The 17,281-nt window shown below is 37.4% G+C and overlaps 1 long non-coding RNA gene across 2 annotated transcripts in view; it reads right to left on the reverse strand.

Annotated features, from left to right (window-relative positions):
* Positions 1-2,131: 2,131 nt before the first annotated feature.
* LOC126197398 (uncharacterized) overlaps positions 2,132-17,281 on the reverse strand; it is a 39,309-nt gene continuing 24,159 nt past the window's right edge. Inside the window, exon 3 of one of the 2 annotated variants that reach the window (XR_007539766.1) lies at positions 2,132-2,150. This is a non-coding gene — a long non-coding RNA (uncharacterized LOC126197398). Of the gene's footprint in view, positions 2,151-4,276; positions 4,296-17,281 lie in introns of those variants that run through there. The other variant, XR_007539772.1, reaches the window with a different exon arrangement.

The following is a 17,281-nucleotide window of genomic DNA, read 5'->3' on the forward strand; positions in this document are numbered from 1 at the left end:
AACACCTTCTACTCTCTTCCTAATAAAAACAGTCACGGGTTTTACTCTCATCACCTGGCTCATACAAAACTCCAAAATCTCAATAATGCAACTCTCACGATCATATTCTACAACAAGTCTCAAATATTACCAACTTGCTAGTCATTGTTTCTTACATCTATACACTCCAACCACACCTATGTTCATTTACCTCTAAGAACTCTTGGGACTCATTCTCAGTTCCAATCTCTCTTTTACACACTGTACCCGCATTGCCTTTATCAACACATCATCACTCACTCTACTCTTGGATATACTACCTTCAGTCAGACTTCCCTCTTTTCACAGGGCACCTACGATTAACTCGCAAACAAATATATTAAATCATCCACATTTCTGCTCAACTCAGGTCTCCTCCTACTCTTCCATACACAGCGTGTCAACTGCACCAATACCTACTCCATCATTTACATTCTTATCTCCAACATGCTACCAACTCACACAAGGGACATCCAAGGACCAAGAATTGCCTGGGCAATGGGAATCTCCACCTCATACATTTTAAACTCCATTCTCACAAAATACTCTCTTTTCAGTGTTTTCAGCTCATACACATCACCAACATTCCAAATATTTTGAGAATAAACCTATAAAACCTTATCAACTAGCCTAATTTTTAGGGGATCAATCTACAGGGGGAACAAAATTTCTTTCATAACAATCGAACAAACATCCATTTTTTCTCTTTTTTCCTTTCTATACTCGCTCTAAATTCTCTCATCCTCGCTACCTCATCCAAAGTGAGTTATTAATTGATTGGTCTTCTATTTGTACATCTGTCTACCAACTTCAAAGGATATTTTACTCTCTGGGACAATACATATTCACCTCTATGGATTATCATTTCGTCAAGTCACACACACTACTAAATTACCGTATCACTAACTGTCCAAACTCAAATCTTTAGGCAGGACATACAGGGGCAACATAGTTCACAAACCATTCACCACCAAACTCTATTTTGTCAGCAATTAGCCTTCACTGAATCACACCTCTTCACTACCACACCTCGTTCCTAACTTTTTTACATTTTCTCTGGGGTACTGTTTTATTTCCTCATATAAACATTAACCACTACACTGACACAACCTTCTTTTATTTTCTCTGCACCATTCTTCAACCTTGTATTATACCACCTTTACAAAATTTAACATCAACTTCACCTCACTCAGGTTTTTAACTCTACTTCAAACCATACACCATCGGTTACTCCATTCTTTCGAAAACCAGAACATCACTACTTCATTACCTTCATCATTTCTAATTGTCACATTACTCCAATTTCATAAACCTCCACATCACGCACATACCAACTACTTCGTACACACTCTCTCATACTTTAGAGGTCTCCACTATATCATTTCCTCTCGTATTCTAAATATTAAGGGACTGTACTTCCTACACCTTTCTACCTCCATAACACATCTCAAAGGGTAAATTCTTTTACACTAAGCCACAACAAACAAAATAACCAGACACAATATAAACCTTCTTTACAATCTTATCAATAACCAAGGGTCGCTCAAGTCTCTTTATTTACTAGTCTTCACTGTATTTCACTTCACAATAGCTAATAACCTCTCCACAATTGGTCTCTTTGTAACTTCTACAAATTTTAGTACTAACACAATCACACTCCAGAAAGCCACTCTCCATTACCAACATCAAGTTTCACCTTCATCATCTACATTTTCAATATTTCCTGTTCTCAACATCAGTACAACTCATTTGCCTAATAGGGGTACCAATAAAACTTCTTATCCCGTCACACATAAATACTTCCTCACTATCATTATTCTCTACCACACAAACTGAAATAACTAATTCTATTGCTTGGGAATGGGCCACGTCCTCACACACACACACCTCCATCCTAAAATTTCACCTCACATCAGGTATCTACATCATTTCGATACACATCGTAAATTAACATAATTTCTATAATGTTGGATTTGAGTGGGAGCCTCTCGTTCCAAACAACAATCAGCATCTATACCTCAATGGGAAGGGCCATCAATTACTCTTTCTGTACACCTTACATATACTGCAACTTTCACTACAACAACAGACTTTCCTTCTCTCTCAGCATCTGCATTAGGGTCTTTGAACACCTTCTACTCTCTTCCTAAAAAAAACAGACGCGGGTTTTACTCTCATCACCTGGCTCATACAAAACTCCAAAATCTCAATAATGCAACTCTCACGATCATATTCTATAACAGGTCTCAAAGATTACCAACTTACTAGTCATTGTTTCTTACATCTATACACTCCAACCACACCTATGTTCATTTACCTCTAAGAACTCTTGGGACTTATTCTCAGTTCCAATCTCTCTTTTACACACTGTACCCGCATTGCCTTTATCAACACATCATCACTCACTCTACTCTTGGATATACTACTTTCAGTCAGACTTCCCTCTTTTCACAGGGCACCTACGATTAACTCGCAAACAAATATATTAAATCATCCACATTTCTGCTCAACTCAGGTCTCCTCCTACTCTTCCATACACAGTGTGTCAACTGCACCAATACCTACTCCATCATTTACATTCTTATCTTCAACATGCTACCAACTCACGCAAGGGACATCCAAGGACCAAGAATTGACTGGGCAATGGGAATCTCCACCTCATACATTTTAAACTCCATTCTCACAAAATACTCTCTTTTCAGTGTTTTCAGCTCATACACATCACCAACATTCCAAATATTTTGAGAATAAACCTATAAAACCTTATCAACTATCCTAATTTTTAGGGGATCAATCTACAGGGGGAAAAAATTTCTTTCATAACAATCGAACATACATCCATTTTTTCTCTTTTTTCCTTTCTATACTCGCTCTAAATTCTCTCATCCTTGCTACCTCATCCAAAGTGAGTTATTATTTGATTGGTCTTCTATTCGTACATCTGTCTACCAACTTCAAAGGATATTTTACTCTCTGGGACAATACATATTCACCTCTATGGATTATCATTTCGTCAAGTCACACACACTACTAAATCAGCGTATCACTAACTGTCCAAACTCAAATCTTGTAGGCAAGCCATACAGGGGCAACATAGTTCACAAACCATTCACCACCAAACTCTATTTTGTCAGCAATTAGCCTTCACTGAATCACACCTCTTCACTACCACACCTCGTTCCTAACTTTTTTACATTTTCTCTGGGGTACTGTTTTATTTCCTCATATAAACATTAACCACTACACTGACACAACCTTCTTTTATCTTCTCTGCACCATTCTTCAACCTTGTATTATACCACCTTTTCAAAATTTAACGTCAACTTCACCTCACTCAGGTTATTAACTCTACTTCAAACCATACACCATCGGTTACTCCATTCTTTCGAAAACCAGAACATCACTACTTCATTACCTTCATCATTTCTAATTGTCACATTACTCCAATTTCATAAACCTCCACATCACGCACATACCAACTACTTCGTACACACTCTCTCATACTTTAGATGTCTCCACTATAGCATTTCCTCTCGTATTCTAAATATTAAGGGACTGTACTTCCTACACCTTTCTACCTCCATAACACATCTCAAAGGGTAAATTCTTTTACACTAAGCCACAACAAACAAAATAACCAGACACAATATAAACCTTCTTTACAATCTTATCAATAACCAAGGGTCGCTCAAGTCTCTTTATTTACTAGTCTTCACTGTATTTCACTTCACAATAGCTAATAACCTCTCCACAATTGGTCTCTTTGTAACTTCTACAAATTTTAGTACTAACACAATCACACTCCAGAAAGCCACTCTCCATTACCAACATCAAGTTTCACCTTCATCATCTACATTTTCAATATTTCCTGTTCTCAACATCAGTACAACTCATTTGCCTAATAGGGGTACCAATAAAACTTCTTATCCCGTCACACATAAATACTTCCTCACTATCATTATTCTCTACCACACAAACTGAAATAACTAATTCTATTGCTTGGGAATGGGCCACGTCCTCACACACACACACCTCCATCCTAAAATTTCACCTCACATCAGGTATCTACATCATTTCGATACACATCGTAAATTAACATAATTTCTATAATGTTGGATTTGAGTGGGAGCCTCTCGTTCCAAACAACAATCAGCATCTATACCTCAATGGGAAGGGCCATCAATTACTCTTTCTGTACACCTTACATATACTGCAACTTTCACTACAACAACAGACTTTCCTTCTCTCTCAGCATCTGCATTAGGGTCTTTGAACACCTTCTACTCTCTTCCTAAAAAAAACAGTCGCGGGTTTTACTCTCATCACCTGGCTCATACAAAACTCCAAAATCTCAATAATGCAACTCTCACGATCATATTCTATAAGAGGTCTCAAAGATTACCAACTTACTAGTCATTGTTTCTTACATCTATACACTCCAACCACACCTATGTTCATTTACCTCTAAGAACTCTTGGGACTTATTCTCAGTTCCAATCTCTCTTTTACACACTGTACCCGCATTGCCTTTATCAACACATCATCACTCACTCTACTCTTGGATATACTACCTTCAGTCAGACTTCCCTCTTTTCACAGGGCACCTACGATTAACTCGCAAACAAATATATTAAATCATCCACATTTCTGCTCAACTCAGGTCTCCTCCTACTCTTCCATACACAGCGTGTCAACTGCACCAATACCTACTCCATCATTTACATTCTTATCTCCAACATGCTACCAAATCACACAAGGGACATCCAAGGACCAAGAATTGCCTGGGCAATGGGAATCTCCACCTCATACATTTTAAACTCCATTCTCACAAACTACTCTCTTTTCAGTGTTTTCAGCTCATACACATCACCAACATTCCAAATATTTTGAGAATAAACCTATAAAACCTTATCAACTAGCCTAATTTTTAGCGGATCAATCTACATGTGGAACAAAATTTCTTTCATAACAATCGAACAAACATCCATTTTTTCTCTTTTTTCCTTTCTATACTCGCTCTTAATTCTCTCATCCTCGCTACCTCATCCAAAGTGAGTTATTATTTGATTGGTCTTCTATTCGTACATCTGTCTACCAACTTCAAAGGATATTTTACTCTCTGGGACAATACATATTCACCTCTATGGATTATCATTCACCTCTATGGATTATCATTTCGTCAAGTCACACACACTACTAATTCACCGTATCACTAACTGTCCAAACTCAAATCTTGTAGGCAAGCCATACAGGGGCAACATAGTTCACAAACCATTCACCACCAAACTCTACTTTGTCTGCAATTAGCCTACACTGAATCACACCTCTTCACTACCACACCTCGTTCCTAACTTTTTTACATTTTCTCTGGGGTACTGTTTTATTTCCTCATATAAACATTAACCACTACACTGACACAACCTTCTTTTATCTTCTCTGCACCATTCTTCAACCTTGTATTATACCACCTTTACAAAATTTTCACATCAACTTCACCTCACTCAGGTTTTTAACTCTACTTCAAACCATACACCATCGGTTACTCCATTCTTTCGAAAACCAGAACATCACTACTTCATTACCTTCATCATTTCTAATTGTCACATTACTCCAATTTCATAAACCTCCACATCACGCACATACCAACTACTTCGTACACACTCTGTCATACTTTAGATGTCTCCACTATAGCATTTCCTCTCGTATTCTAAATATTAAGGGACTGTACTTCCTACACCTTTCTACCTCCATAACACATCTCAAAGGGTAAATTCTTTTACACTAAGCCACAACAAACAAAATAACCAGACACAATATAAACCTTCTTTACAATCTTATCAATAACCAAGGGTCGCTCAAGTCTCTTTATTTACCAGTCTTCACTGTATTTCACTTCACAATAGCTAATAACCTCTCCACAATTGGACTCTTTGTAACTTCTACAAATTTTAATACTAACACAATCACACTCCAGAAAGCCACTCTCCATTACCAACAACAAGTTTCACCTTCATCATCTACATTTTCAATATTTCCTGTTCTCAACATCAGTACAACTCATTTGCCTAATAGGGGTACCAATAAAACTTCTTATTCCGTCACACATAAATACTTCCTCACTATCATTATTCTCTACCACACAAACTGAAATAACTAATTCTATTGCTTGGGAATGGGCCACGTCCTCAGACACACACACCTCCATCCTAAAATTTCACCTCACATCAGGTATCTACATCATTTCGATACACATCGTAAATTAACATAATTTCTATAATGTTGGATTTGAGTGGGAGCCTCTCGTTCCAAACAACAATCAGCATCTATACCTCAATGGGAAGGGCCATCAATTACTCTTTCTGTGCACCTTACATATACTGCAACTTTCACTACAACAACAGACTTTCCTTCTCTCTCAGCATCTGCATTAGGGTCTTCGAACAACTTCTACTCTCTTCCTAATAAAAAGAGTCACGGGTTTTACTCTCATCACCTGGATCATACAAAACTCCAAAATCTCAATAACGCAACTCTCACGATCATATTCTACAACAGGTCTCAAATATTACCAACTTGCTAGTCATTGTTTCTTACATCTATACACTCCAACCACACCTATGTTCATTTACCTCTAAGAACTCTTGGGACTTATTCTCAGTTCCAATTTCTCTTTTACACACTGTACCCGCATTGCCTTTATCAACACATCATCACTCACTCTACTCTTGGATATACTACCTTCAGTCAGACTTCCCTCTTTTCACAGGGCACCTACGATTAACTCGCAAACAAATATATTAAATCATCCACATTTCTGCTCAACTCAGGTCTCCTCCTACTCTTCCATACACAGCGTGTCAACTGCACCAATACCTACTCCATCATTTACATTCTTATCTCCAACATGCTACCAACTCACACAAGGGACATCCAAGGACCAAGAATTGCCTGGGCAATGGGAATCTCCACCTCATACATTTTAAACTCCATTCTCACAAACTACTCTCTTTTCAGTGTTTTCAGCTCATACACATCACCAACATTCCAAATATTTTGAGAATAAACGTATAAAACCTTATCAACTATCCTAATTTTTAGGGGATCAATCTACATGTGGAACAAAATTTCTTTCATAACAATCGAACAAACATCCATTTTTTCTCTTTTTTCCTTTCTATACTCGCTCTAAATTCTCTCATCCTCGCTACCTCATCCAAAGTGAGTTATTATTAGATTGGTCTTCTATTCGTACATCTGTCTACCAACTTCAAAGGATATTTTACTCTCTGGGACAATACATATTCACCTCTATGGATTATCATTTCGTCAAGTCACACACACTACTAAATCACCGTATCACTAACTGTCCAAACTCAAATCTTGTAGGCAAGCCATACAGGGGCAACATAGTTCACAAACCATTCACCACCAAACTCTATTTTGTCAGCAATTAGCCTTCACTGAATCACACCTCTTCACTACCACACCTCGTTCCTAACTTTTTTACATTTTCTCTGGGGTACTGTTTTATTTCCTCATATAAACATTAACCACTACACTGACACAACCTTCTCTTATCTTCTCTGCACCATTCTTCAACCTTGTATTATACCACCTTTACAAAATTTAACATCAACTTCACCTCACTCACGTTTTTAACTCTACTTCAAACCATACACCATCGGTTACTCCATTCTTTCGAAAACCAGAACATCACTACTTCATTACCTTCATCATTTCTAATTGTCACATTACTCCAATTTCATAAACCTCCACATCACGCACATACCAACTACTTCGTACACACTCTCTCATACTTTAGATGTCTCCACTATATCATTTCCTCTCGTATTCTAAATATTAAGGGACTGTACTTCCTACACCTTTCTACCTCCATAACACATCTCAAAGGGTAAATTCTTTTACACTAAGCCACAACAAACAAAATAACCAGACACAATATAAACCTTCTTTACAATCTTATCAATAACCAAGGGTCGCTCAAGTCTCTCTTTATTTACTAGTCTTCATTGTATTTCACTTCACAATAGCTAATAACCTCTCCACAATTGGACTCTTTATATCTTCTACAAATTTTAATACTAACACAATCACACTCCAGAAAGCCACTCTCCATTACCAACATCAAGTTTCACCTTCATCATCTACATTTTCAATATTTCCTGTTCTCAACATCAGTACAACTCATTTGCCTAATAGGAGTACCAATAAAACTTCTTATCCCGTCACACATAAATACTTCCTCACTATCATTATTCTCTACCACACAAACTGAAATAACTAATTCTATTGCTTGGGAATGGGCCACGTCCTCAGACACACACACCTCCATCCTAAAATTTCACCTCACATCAGGTATCTACATCATTTCGATACACATCGTAAATTAACATAATTTCTATAATGTTGGATTTGAGTGGGAGCCTCTCGTTCCAAACAACAATCAGCATCTATACCTCAATGGAAAGGGCCATCAATTACACTTTCTGTACACCTTACATATACTGCAACTTTCACTACAACAACAGACTTTCCTTCTCTCTCAGCATCTGCATTAGGGTCTTCGAACACCTTCTACTCTCTTCCTAATAAAAACAGTCACGGGTTTTACTCTCATCACCTGGCTCATACAAAACTCCAAAATCTCAATAATGCAACTCTCACGATCATATTCTATAACAGGTCTCAAATATTATCAACTTGATAGTCATTGTTTCTTACATCTATACACTCCAACCACACCTATGTTCATTTACCTCTAAGAACTCTTGGGACTTATTCTCAGTTCCAATCTCTCTTTTACACACTGTACCCGCATTGCCTTTATCAACACATCATCACTCACTCTACTCTTGGATATACTACCTTCAGTCAGACTTCCCTCTTTTCACAGGGCACCTACGATTAACTCGCAAACAAATATATTAAATCATCCACATTTCTGCTCAACTCAGGTCTCCTCCTACTCTTCCATACACAGCGTGTCAACTGCACCAATACCTACTCCATCATTTACATTCTTATCTCCAACATGCTACCAACTCACACAAGGGACATCCAAGGACCAAGAATTGCCTGGGCAATGGGAATCTCCACCTCATACATTTTAAACTCCATTCTCACAAAATACTCTCTTTTCAGTGTTTTCAGCTCATACACATCACCAACATTCCAAATATTTTGAGAATAAACGTATAAAACCTTATCAACTATCCTAATTTTTAGGGGATCAATCTACATGTGGAACAAAATTTCTTTCATAACAATCGAACAAACATCCATTTTTTCTCTTTTTTCCTTTCTATACTCGCTCTAAATTCTCTCATCCTCGCTACCTCATCCAAAGTGAGTTATTATTAGATTGGTCTTCTATTCGTACATCTGTCTACCAACTTCAAAGGATATTTTACTCTCTGGGACAATACATATTCACCTCTATGGATTATCATTTCGTCAAGTCACACACACTACTAATTCACCGTATCACTAACTGTCCAAACTCAAATCTTGTAGGCAAGCCATACAGGGGCAACATAGTTCACAAACCATTCACCACCAAACTCTATTTTGTCAGCAATTAGCCTTCACTGAATCACACCTCTTCACTACCACACCTCGTTCCTAACTTTTTTACATTTTCTCTGGGGTACTGTTTTATTTCCTCATATAAACTTTAACCACTACACTGACACAACCTTCTCTTATCTTCTCTGCACCATTCTTCAACCTTGTATTATACCACCTTTACAAAATTTAACATCAACTTCACCTCACTCACGTTTTTAACTCTACTTCAAACCATACACCATCCGTTACTCCATTCTTTCGAAAACCAGAACATCACTACTTCATTACCTTCATCATTTCTAATTGTCACATTACTCCAATTTCATAAACCTCCACATCACGCACATACCAACTACTTCGTACACACTCTCTCATACTTTAGATGTCTCCACTATATCATTTCCTCTCGTATTCTAAATATTAAGGGACTGTACTTCCTACACCTTTCTACCTCCATAACACATCTCAAAGGGTAAATTCCTTTACACTAAGCCACAACAAACAAAATAACCAGACACAATATAAACCTTCTTTACAATCTTATCAATAACCAAGGGTCGCTCAAGTCTCTCTTTATTTACTAGTCTTCATTGTATTTCACTTCACAATAGCTAATAACCTCTCCACAATTGGACTCTTTATATCTTCTACAAATTTTAATACTAACACAATCACACTCCAGAAAGCCACTCTCCATTACCAACATCAAGTTTCACCTTCATCATCTACATTTTCAATATTTCCTGTTCTCAACATCAGTACAACTCATTTGCCTAATAGGAGTACCAATAAAACTTCTTATCCCGTCACACATAAATACTTCCTCACTATCATTATTCTCTACCACACAAACTGAAATAACTAATTCTATTGCTTGGGAATGGGCCACGTCCTCACACACACACACCTCCATCCTAAAATTTCACCTCACATCAGGTATCTACATCATTTCGATACACATCGTAAATTAACATAATTTCTATAATGTTGGATTTGAGTGGGAGCCTCTCGTTCCAAACAACAATCAGCATCTATACCTCAATGGGAAGGGCCATCAATTACTCTTTCTGTACACCTTACATATACTGCAACTTTCACTACAACAACAGACTTTCCTTCTCTCTCAGCATCTGCATTAGGGTCTTCGAACAACTTCTACTCTCTTCCTAATAAAAACAGTCACGGGTTTTACTCTCATCACCTGGCTCATACAAAACTCCAAAATCTCAATAATGCAACTCTCACGATCATATTCTACAACAGGTCTCAAATATTACCAACTTGCTAGTCATTGTTTCTTACATCTATACACTCCAAACACACCTATGTTCATTTACCTCTAAGAACTCTTGGGACTCATTCTCAGTTCCAATCTCTCTTTTACACACTGTACCCGCATTGCCTTTATCAACACATCATCACTCACTCTACTCTTGGATATACTACCTTCAGTCAGACTCCCCTCTTTTCACAGGGCACCTACGATTAACTCGCAAACAAATATATTAAATCATCCACATTTCTGCTCAACTCAGGTCTCCTCCTACTCTTCCATACACAGCGTGTCAACTGCACCAATACCTACTCCATCATTTACATTCTTATCTCCCAACATGCTACCAACTCACACAAGGGACATCCAAGGACCAAGAATTGCCTGGGCAATGGGAATCTCCACCTCATACATTATAAACTCCATTCTCACAAAATACTCTCTTTTCAGTGTTTTCAGCTCATACACATCACCAACATTCCAAATATTTTGAGAATAAACCTATAAAACCTTATCAACTATCCTAATTTTTAGGGGATCAATCTACATGGGGAACAAAATTTCTTTCATAACAATCGAACAAACATCCATTTTTTCTCTTTTTTCCTTTCTATACTCGCTCTAAATTCTCTCATCCTCACTACCTCATCCAAAGTGAGTTATTATTTGATTGGTCTTCTATTCGTACATCTGTCTACCAACTTCAAAGGATATTTTACTCTCTGGGACAATACATATTCACCTCTATGGATTATCATTTCGTCATGTCACACACACTACTAATTCACCGTATCACTAACTGTCCAAACTCAAATCTTGTAGGCAAGCCATACAGGGGCAACATAGTTCACAAACCATTCACCACCAAACTCTATTTTGTCAGCAATTAGCCTTCACTGAATCACACCTCTTCGCTACCACACCTCGTTCCTAACTTTTTTACATTTTCTCTGGGGTACTGTTTTATTTCCTCATATAAACATTAACCACTACACTGACACAACCTTCTTTTATCTTCTCTGCACCATTCTTCAACCTTGTATTATACCACCTTTACAAAATTTAACATCAACTTCACCTCACTCAGGTTTTTAACTCTACTTCAAACCATACACCATCGGTTACACCATTCTTTCGAAAACCAGAACATCACTACTTCATTACCTTCATCATTTCTAATTGTCACATTACTCCAATTTCATAAACCTCCACGTCACGCACATACCAACTACTTCGTACACACTCTCTCATACTTTAGATGTCTCCACTATATCATTTCCTCTCGTATTCTAAATATTAAGGGACTGTACTTCCTACACCTTTCTACCTCCATAACACATCTCAAAGGGTAAATTCTTTTACACTAAGCCACAACAAACAAAATAACCAGACACAATATAAACCTTCTTTACAATCTTATCAATAACCAAGGGTCGCTCAAGTCTCTCTTTATTTACTAGTCTTCACTGTATTTCACTTCACAATAGCTAATAACCTCTCCACAATTGGACTCTTTATATCTTCTACAAATTTTAATACTAACACAATCACACTCCAGAAAGCCACTCTCCATTACCAACATCAAGTTTCACCTTCATCATCTACATTTTCAATATTTCCTGTTCTCAACATCAGTACAACTCATTTGCCTAATAGGGGTACCAATAAAACTTCTTATCCCGTCACACATAAATACTTCCTCACTATCATTATTCTCTACCTCACAAACTGAAATAACTAATTCTATTGCTTGGGAATGGGCCACGTCCTCACACACACACACTTCCATCCTAAAATTTCACCTCACATCAGATATCTACATCATTTCGATACACATCGAAATTAACATAATTTCTATAATGTTGGATTTGAGTGGGAGCCTCTCGTTCCAAACAACAATCAGCATCTATACCTCAATGGGAAGGGCCATCAATTACTCTTTCTGTACACCTTACATATACTGCAACTTTCACTACAACAACAGACTTTCCTTCTCTCTCAGCATCTGCATTAGGGTCTTCGAACACCTTCTACTCTCTTCCTAATAAAAACAGTCACGGGTTTTACTCTCATCACCTGGCTCATACAAAACTCCAAAATCTCAATAATGCAACTCTCACGATCATATTCTATAACAGGTCTCAAATATTATCAACTTGATAGTCATTGTTTCTTACATCTATACACTCCAACCACACCTATGTTCATTTACCTCTAAGAACTCTTGGGACTTATTCTCAGTTCCAATCTCTCTTTTACACACTGTACCCGCATTGCCTTTATCAACACATCATCACTCACTCTACTCTTGGATATACTACCTTCAGTCAGACTTCCCTCTTTTCACAGGGCACCTACGATTAACTCGCAAACAAATATATTAAATCATCCACATTTCTGCTCAACTCAGGTCTCCTCCTACTCTTCCATACACAGCGTGTCAACTGCACCAATACCTACTCCATCATTTACATTCTTATCTCCAACATGCTACCAACTCACACAAGGGACATCCAAGGACCAAGAATTGCCTGGGCAATGGGAATCTCCACCTCATACATTTTAAACTCCATTCTCACAAAATACTCTCTTTTCAGTGTTTTCAGCTCATACACATCACCAACATTCCAAATATTTTGAGAATAAACGTATAAAACCTTATCAACTATCCTAATTTTTAGGGGATCAATCTACATGTGGAACAAAATTTCTTTCATAACAATCGAACAAACATCCATTTTTTCTCTTTTTTCCTTTCTATACTCGCTCTAAATTCTCTCATCCTCGCTACCTCATCCAAAGTGAGTTATTATTAGATTGGTCTTCTATTCGTACATCTGTCTACCAACTTCAAAGGATATTTTACTCTCTGGGACAATACATATTCACCTCTATGGATTATCATTTCGTCAAGTCACACACACTACTAATTCACCGTATCACTAACTGTCCAAACTCAAATCTTGTAGGCAAGCCATACAGGGGCAACATAGTTCACAAACCATTCACCACCAAACTCTATTTTGTCAGCAATTAGCCTTCACTGAATCACACCTCTTCACTACCACACCTCGTTCCTAACTTTTTTACATTTTCTCTGGGGTACTGTTTTATTTCCTCATATAAACATTAACCACTACACTGACACAACCTTCTCTTATCTTCTCTGCACCATTCTTCAACCTTGTATTATACCACCTTTACAAAATTTAACATCAACTTCACCTCACTCACGTTTTTAACTCTACTTCAAACCATACACCATCCGTTACTCCATTCTTTCGAAAACCAGAACATCACTACTTCATTACCTTCATCATTTCTAATTGTCACATTACTCCAATTTCATAAACCTCCACATCACGCACATACCAACTACTTCGTACACACTCTCTCATACTTTAGATGTCTCCACTATATCATTTCCTCTCGTATTCTAAATATTAAGGGACTGTACTTCCTACACCTTTCTACCTCCATAACACATCTCAAAGGGTAAATTCCTTTACACTAAGCCACAACAAACAAAATAACCAGACACAATATAAACCTTCTTTACAATCTTATCAATAACCAAGGGTCGCTCAAGTCTCTCTTTATTTACTAGTCTTCATTGTATTTCACTTCACAATAGCTAATAACCTCTCCACAATTGGACTCTTTATATCTTCTACAAATTTTAATACTAACACAATCACACTCCAGAAAGCCACTCTCCATTACCAACATCAAGTTTCACCTTCATCATCTACATTTTCAATATTTCCTGTTCTCAACATCAGTACAACTCATTTGCCTAATAGGAGTACCAATAAAACTTCTTATCCCGTCACACATAAATACTTCCTCACTATCATTATTCTCTACCACACAAACTGAAATAACTAATTCTATTGCTTGGGAATGGGCCACGTCCTCACACACACACACCTCCATCCTAAAATTTCACCTCACATCAGGTATCTACATCATTTCGATACACATCGTAAATTAACATAATTTCTATAATGTTGGATTTGAGTGGGAGCCTCTCGTTCCAAACAACAATCAGCATCTATACCTCAATGGGAAGGGCCATCAATTACTCTTTCTGTACACCTTACATATACTGCAACTTTCACTACAACAACAGACTTTCCTTCTCTCTCAGCATCTGCATTAGGGTCTTCGAACAACTTCTACTCTCTTCCTAATAAAAACAGTCACGGGTTTTACTCTCATCACCTGGCTCATACAAAACTCCAAAATCTCAATAATGCAACTCTCACGATCATATTCTACAACAGGTCTCAAATATTACCAACTTGCTAGTCATTGTTTCTTACATCTATACACTCCAAACACACCTATGTTCATTTACCTCTAACAACTCTTGGGACTCATTCTCAGTTCCAATCTCTCTTTTACACACTGTACCCGCATTGCCTTTATCAACACATCATCACTCACTCTACTCTTGGATATACTACCTTCAGTCAGACTCCCCTCTTTTCACAGGGCACCTACGATTAACTCGCAAACAAATATATTAAATCATCCACATTTCTGCTCAACTCAGGTCTCCTCCTACTCTTCCATACACAGCGTGTCAACTGCACCAATACCTACTCCATCATTTACATTCTTATCTCCCAACATGCTACCAACTCACACAAGGGACATCCAAGGACCAAGAATTGCCTGGGCAATGGGAATCTCCACCTCATACATTATAAACTCCATTCTCACAAAATACTCTCTTTTCAGTGTTTTCAGCTCATACACATCACCAACATTCCAAATATTTTGAGAATAAACCTATAAAACCTTATCAACTATCCTAATTTTTAGGGGATCAATCTACATGGGGAACAAAATTTCTTTCATAACAATCGAACAAACATCCATTTTTTCTCTTTTTTCCTTTCTATACTCGCTCTAAATTCTCTCATCCTCACTACCTCATCCAAAGTGAGTTATTATTTGATTGGTCTTCTATTCGTACATCTGTCTACCAACTTCAAAGGATATTTTACTCTCTGGGACAATACATATTCACCTCTATGGATTATCATTTCGTCATGTCACACACACTACTAATTCACCGTATCACTAACTGTCCAAACTCAAATCTTGTAGGCAAGCCATACAGGGGCAACATAGTTCACAAACCATTCACCACCAAACTCTATTTTGTCAGCAATTAGCCTTCACTGAATCACACCTCTTCGCTACCACACCTCGTTCCTAACTTTTTTACATTTTCTCTGGGGTACTGTTTTATTTCCTCATATAAACATTAACCACTACACTGACACAACCTTCTTTTATCTTCTCTGCACCATTCTTCAACCTTGTATTATACCACCTTTACAAAATTTAACATCAACTTCACCTCACTCAGGTTTTTAACTCTACTTCAAACCATACACCATCGGTTACACCATTCTTTCGAAAACCAGAACATCACTACTTCATTACCTTCATCATTTCTAATTGTCACATTACTCCAATTTCATAAACCTCCACGTCACGCACATACCAACTACTTCGTACACACTCTCTCATACTTTAGATGTCTCCACTATATCATTTCCTCTCGTATTCTAAATATTAAGGGACTGTACTTCCTACACCTTTCTACCTCCATAACACATCTCAAAGGGTAAATTCTTTTACACTAAGCCACAACAAACAAAATAACCAGACACAATATAAACCTTCTTTACAATCTTATCAATAACCAAGGGTCGCTCAAGTCTCTCTTTATTTACTAGTCTTCACTGTATTTCACTTCACAATAGCTAATAACCTCTCCACAATTGGACTCTTTATATCTTCTACAAATTTTAATACTAACACAATCACACTCCAGAAAGCCACTCTCCATTACCAACATCAAGTTTCACCTTCATCATCTACATTTTCAATATTTCCTGTTCTCAACATCAGTACAACTCATTTGCCTAATAGGGGTACCAATAAAACTTCTTATCCCGTCACACATAAATACTTCCTCACTATCATTATTCTCTACCTCACAAACTGAAATAACTAATTCTATTGCTTGGGAATGGGCCACGTCCTCACACACACACACCTCCATCCTAAAATTTCACCTCACATCAGGTATCTACATCATTTCGATACACATCGTAAATTAACATAATTTCTATAATGTTGGATTTGAGTGGGAGCCTCTCGTTCCAAACAACAATCAGCATCTATACCTCAATGGAAAGGGCCATCAATTACACTTTCTGTACACCTTACATATACTGCAACTTTCACTACAACAACAGACTTTCCTTCTCTCTCAGCATCTGCATTAGGGTCTTCGAACACCTTCTACTCTCTTCCTAATAAAAACAGTCACGGGTTTTACTCTCATCACCTGGCTCATACAAAACTCCAAAATCTCAA

This window comes from Schistocerca nitens, chromosome 1 (genome assembly GCF_023898315.1).
Source record: "Schistocerca nitens isolate TAMUIC-IGC-003100 chromosome 1, iqSchNite1.1, whole genome shotgun sequence".
Taxonomy (NCBI): domain Eukaryota; kingdom Metazoa; phylum Arthropoda; class Insecta; order Orthoptera; family Acrididae; genus Schistocerca; species Schistocerca nitens.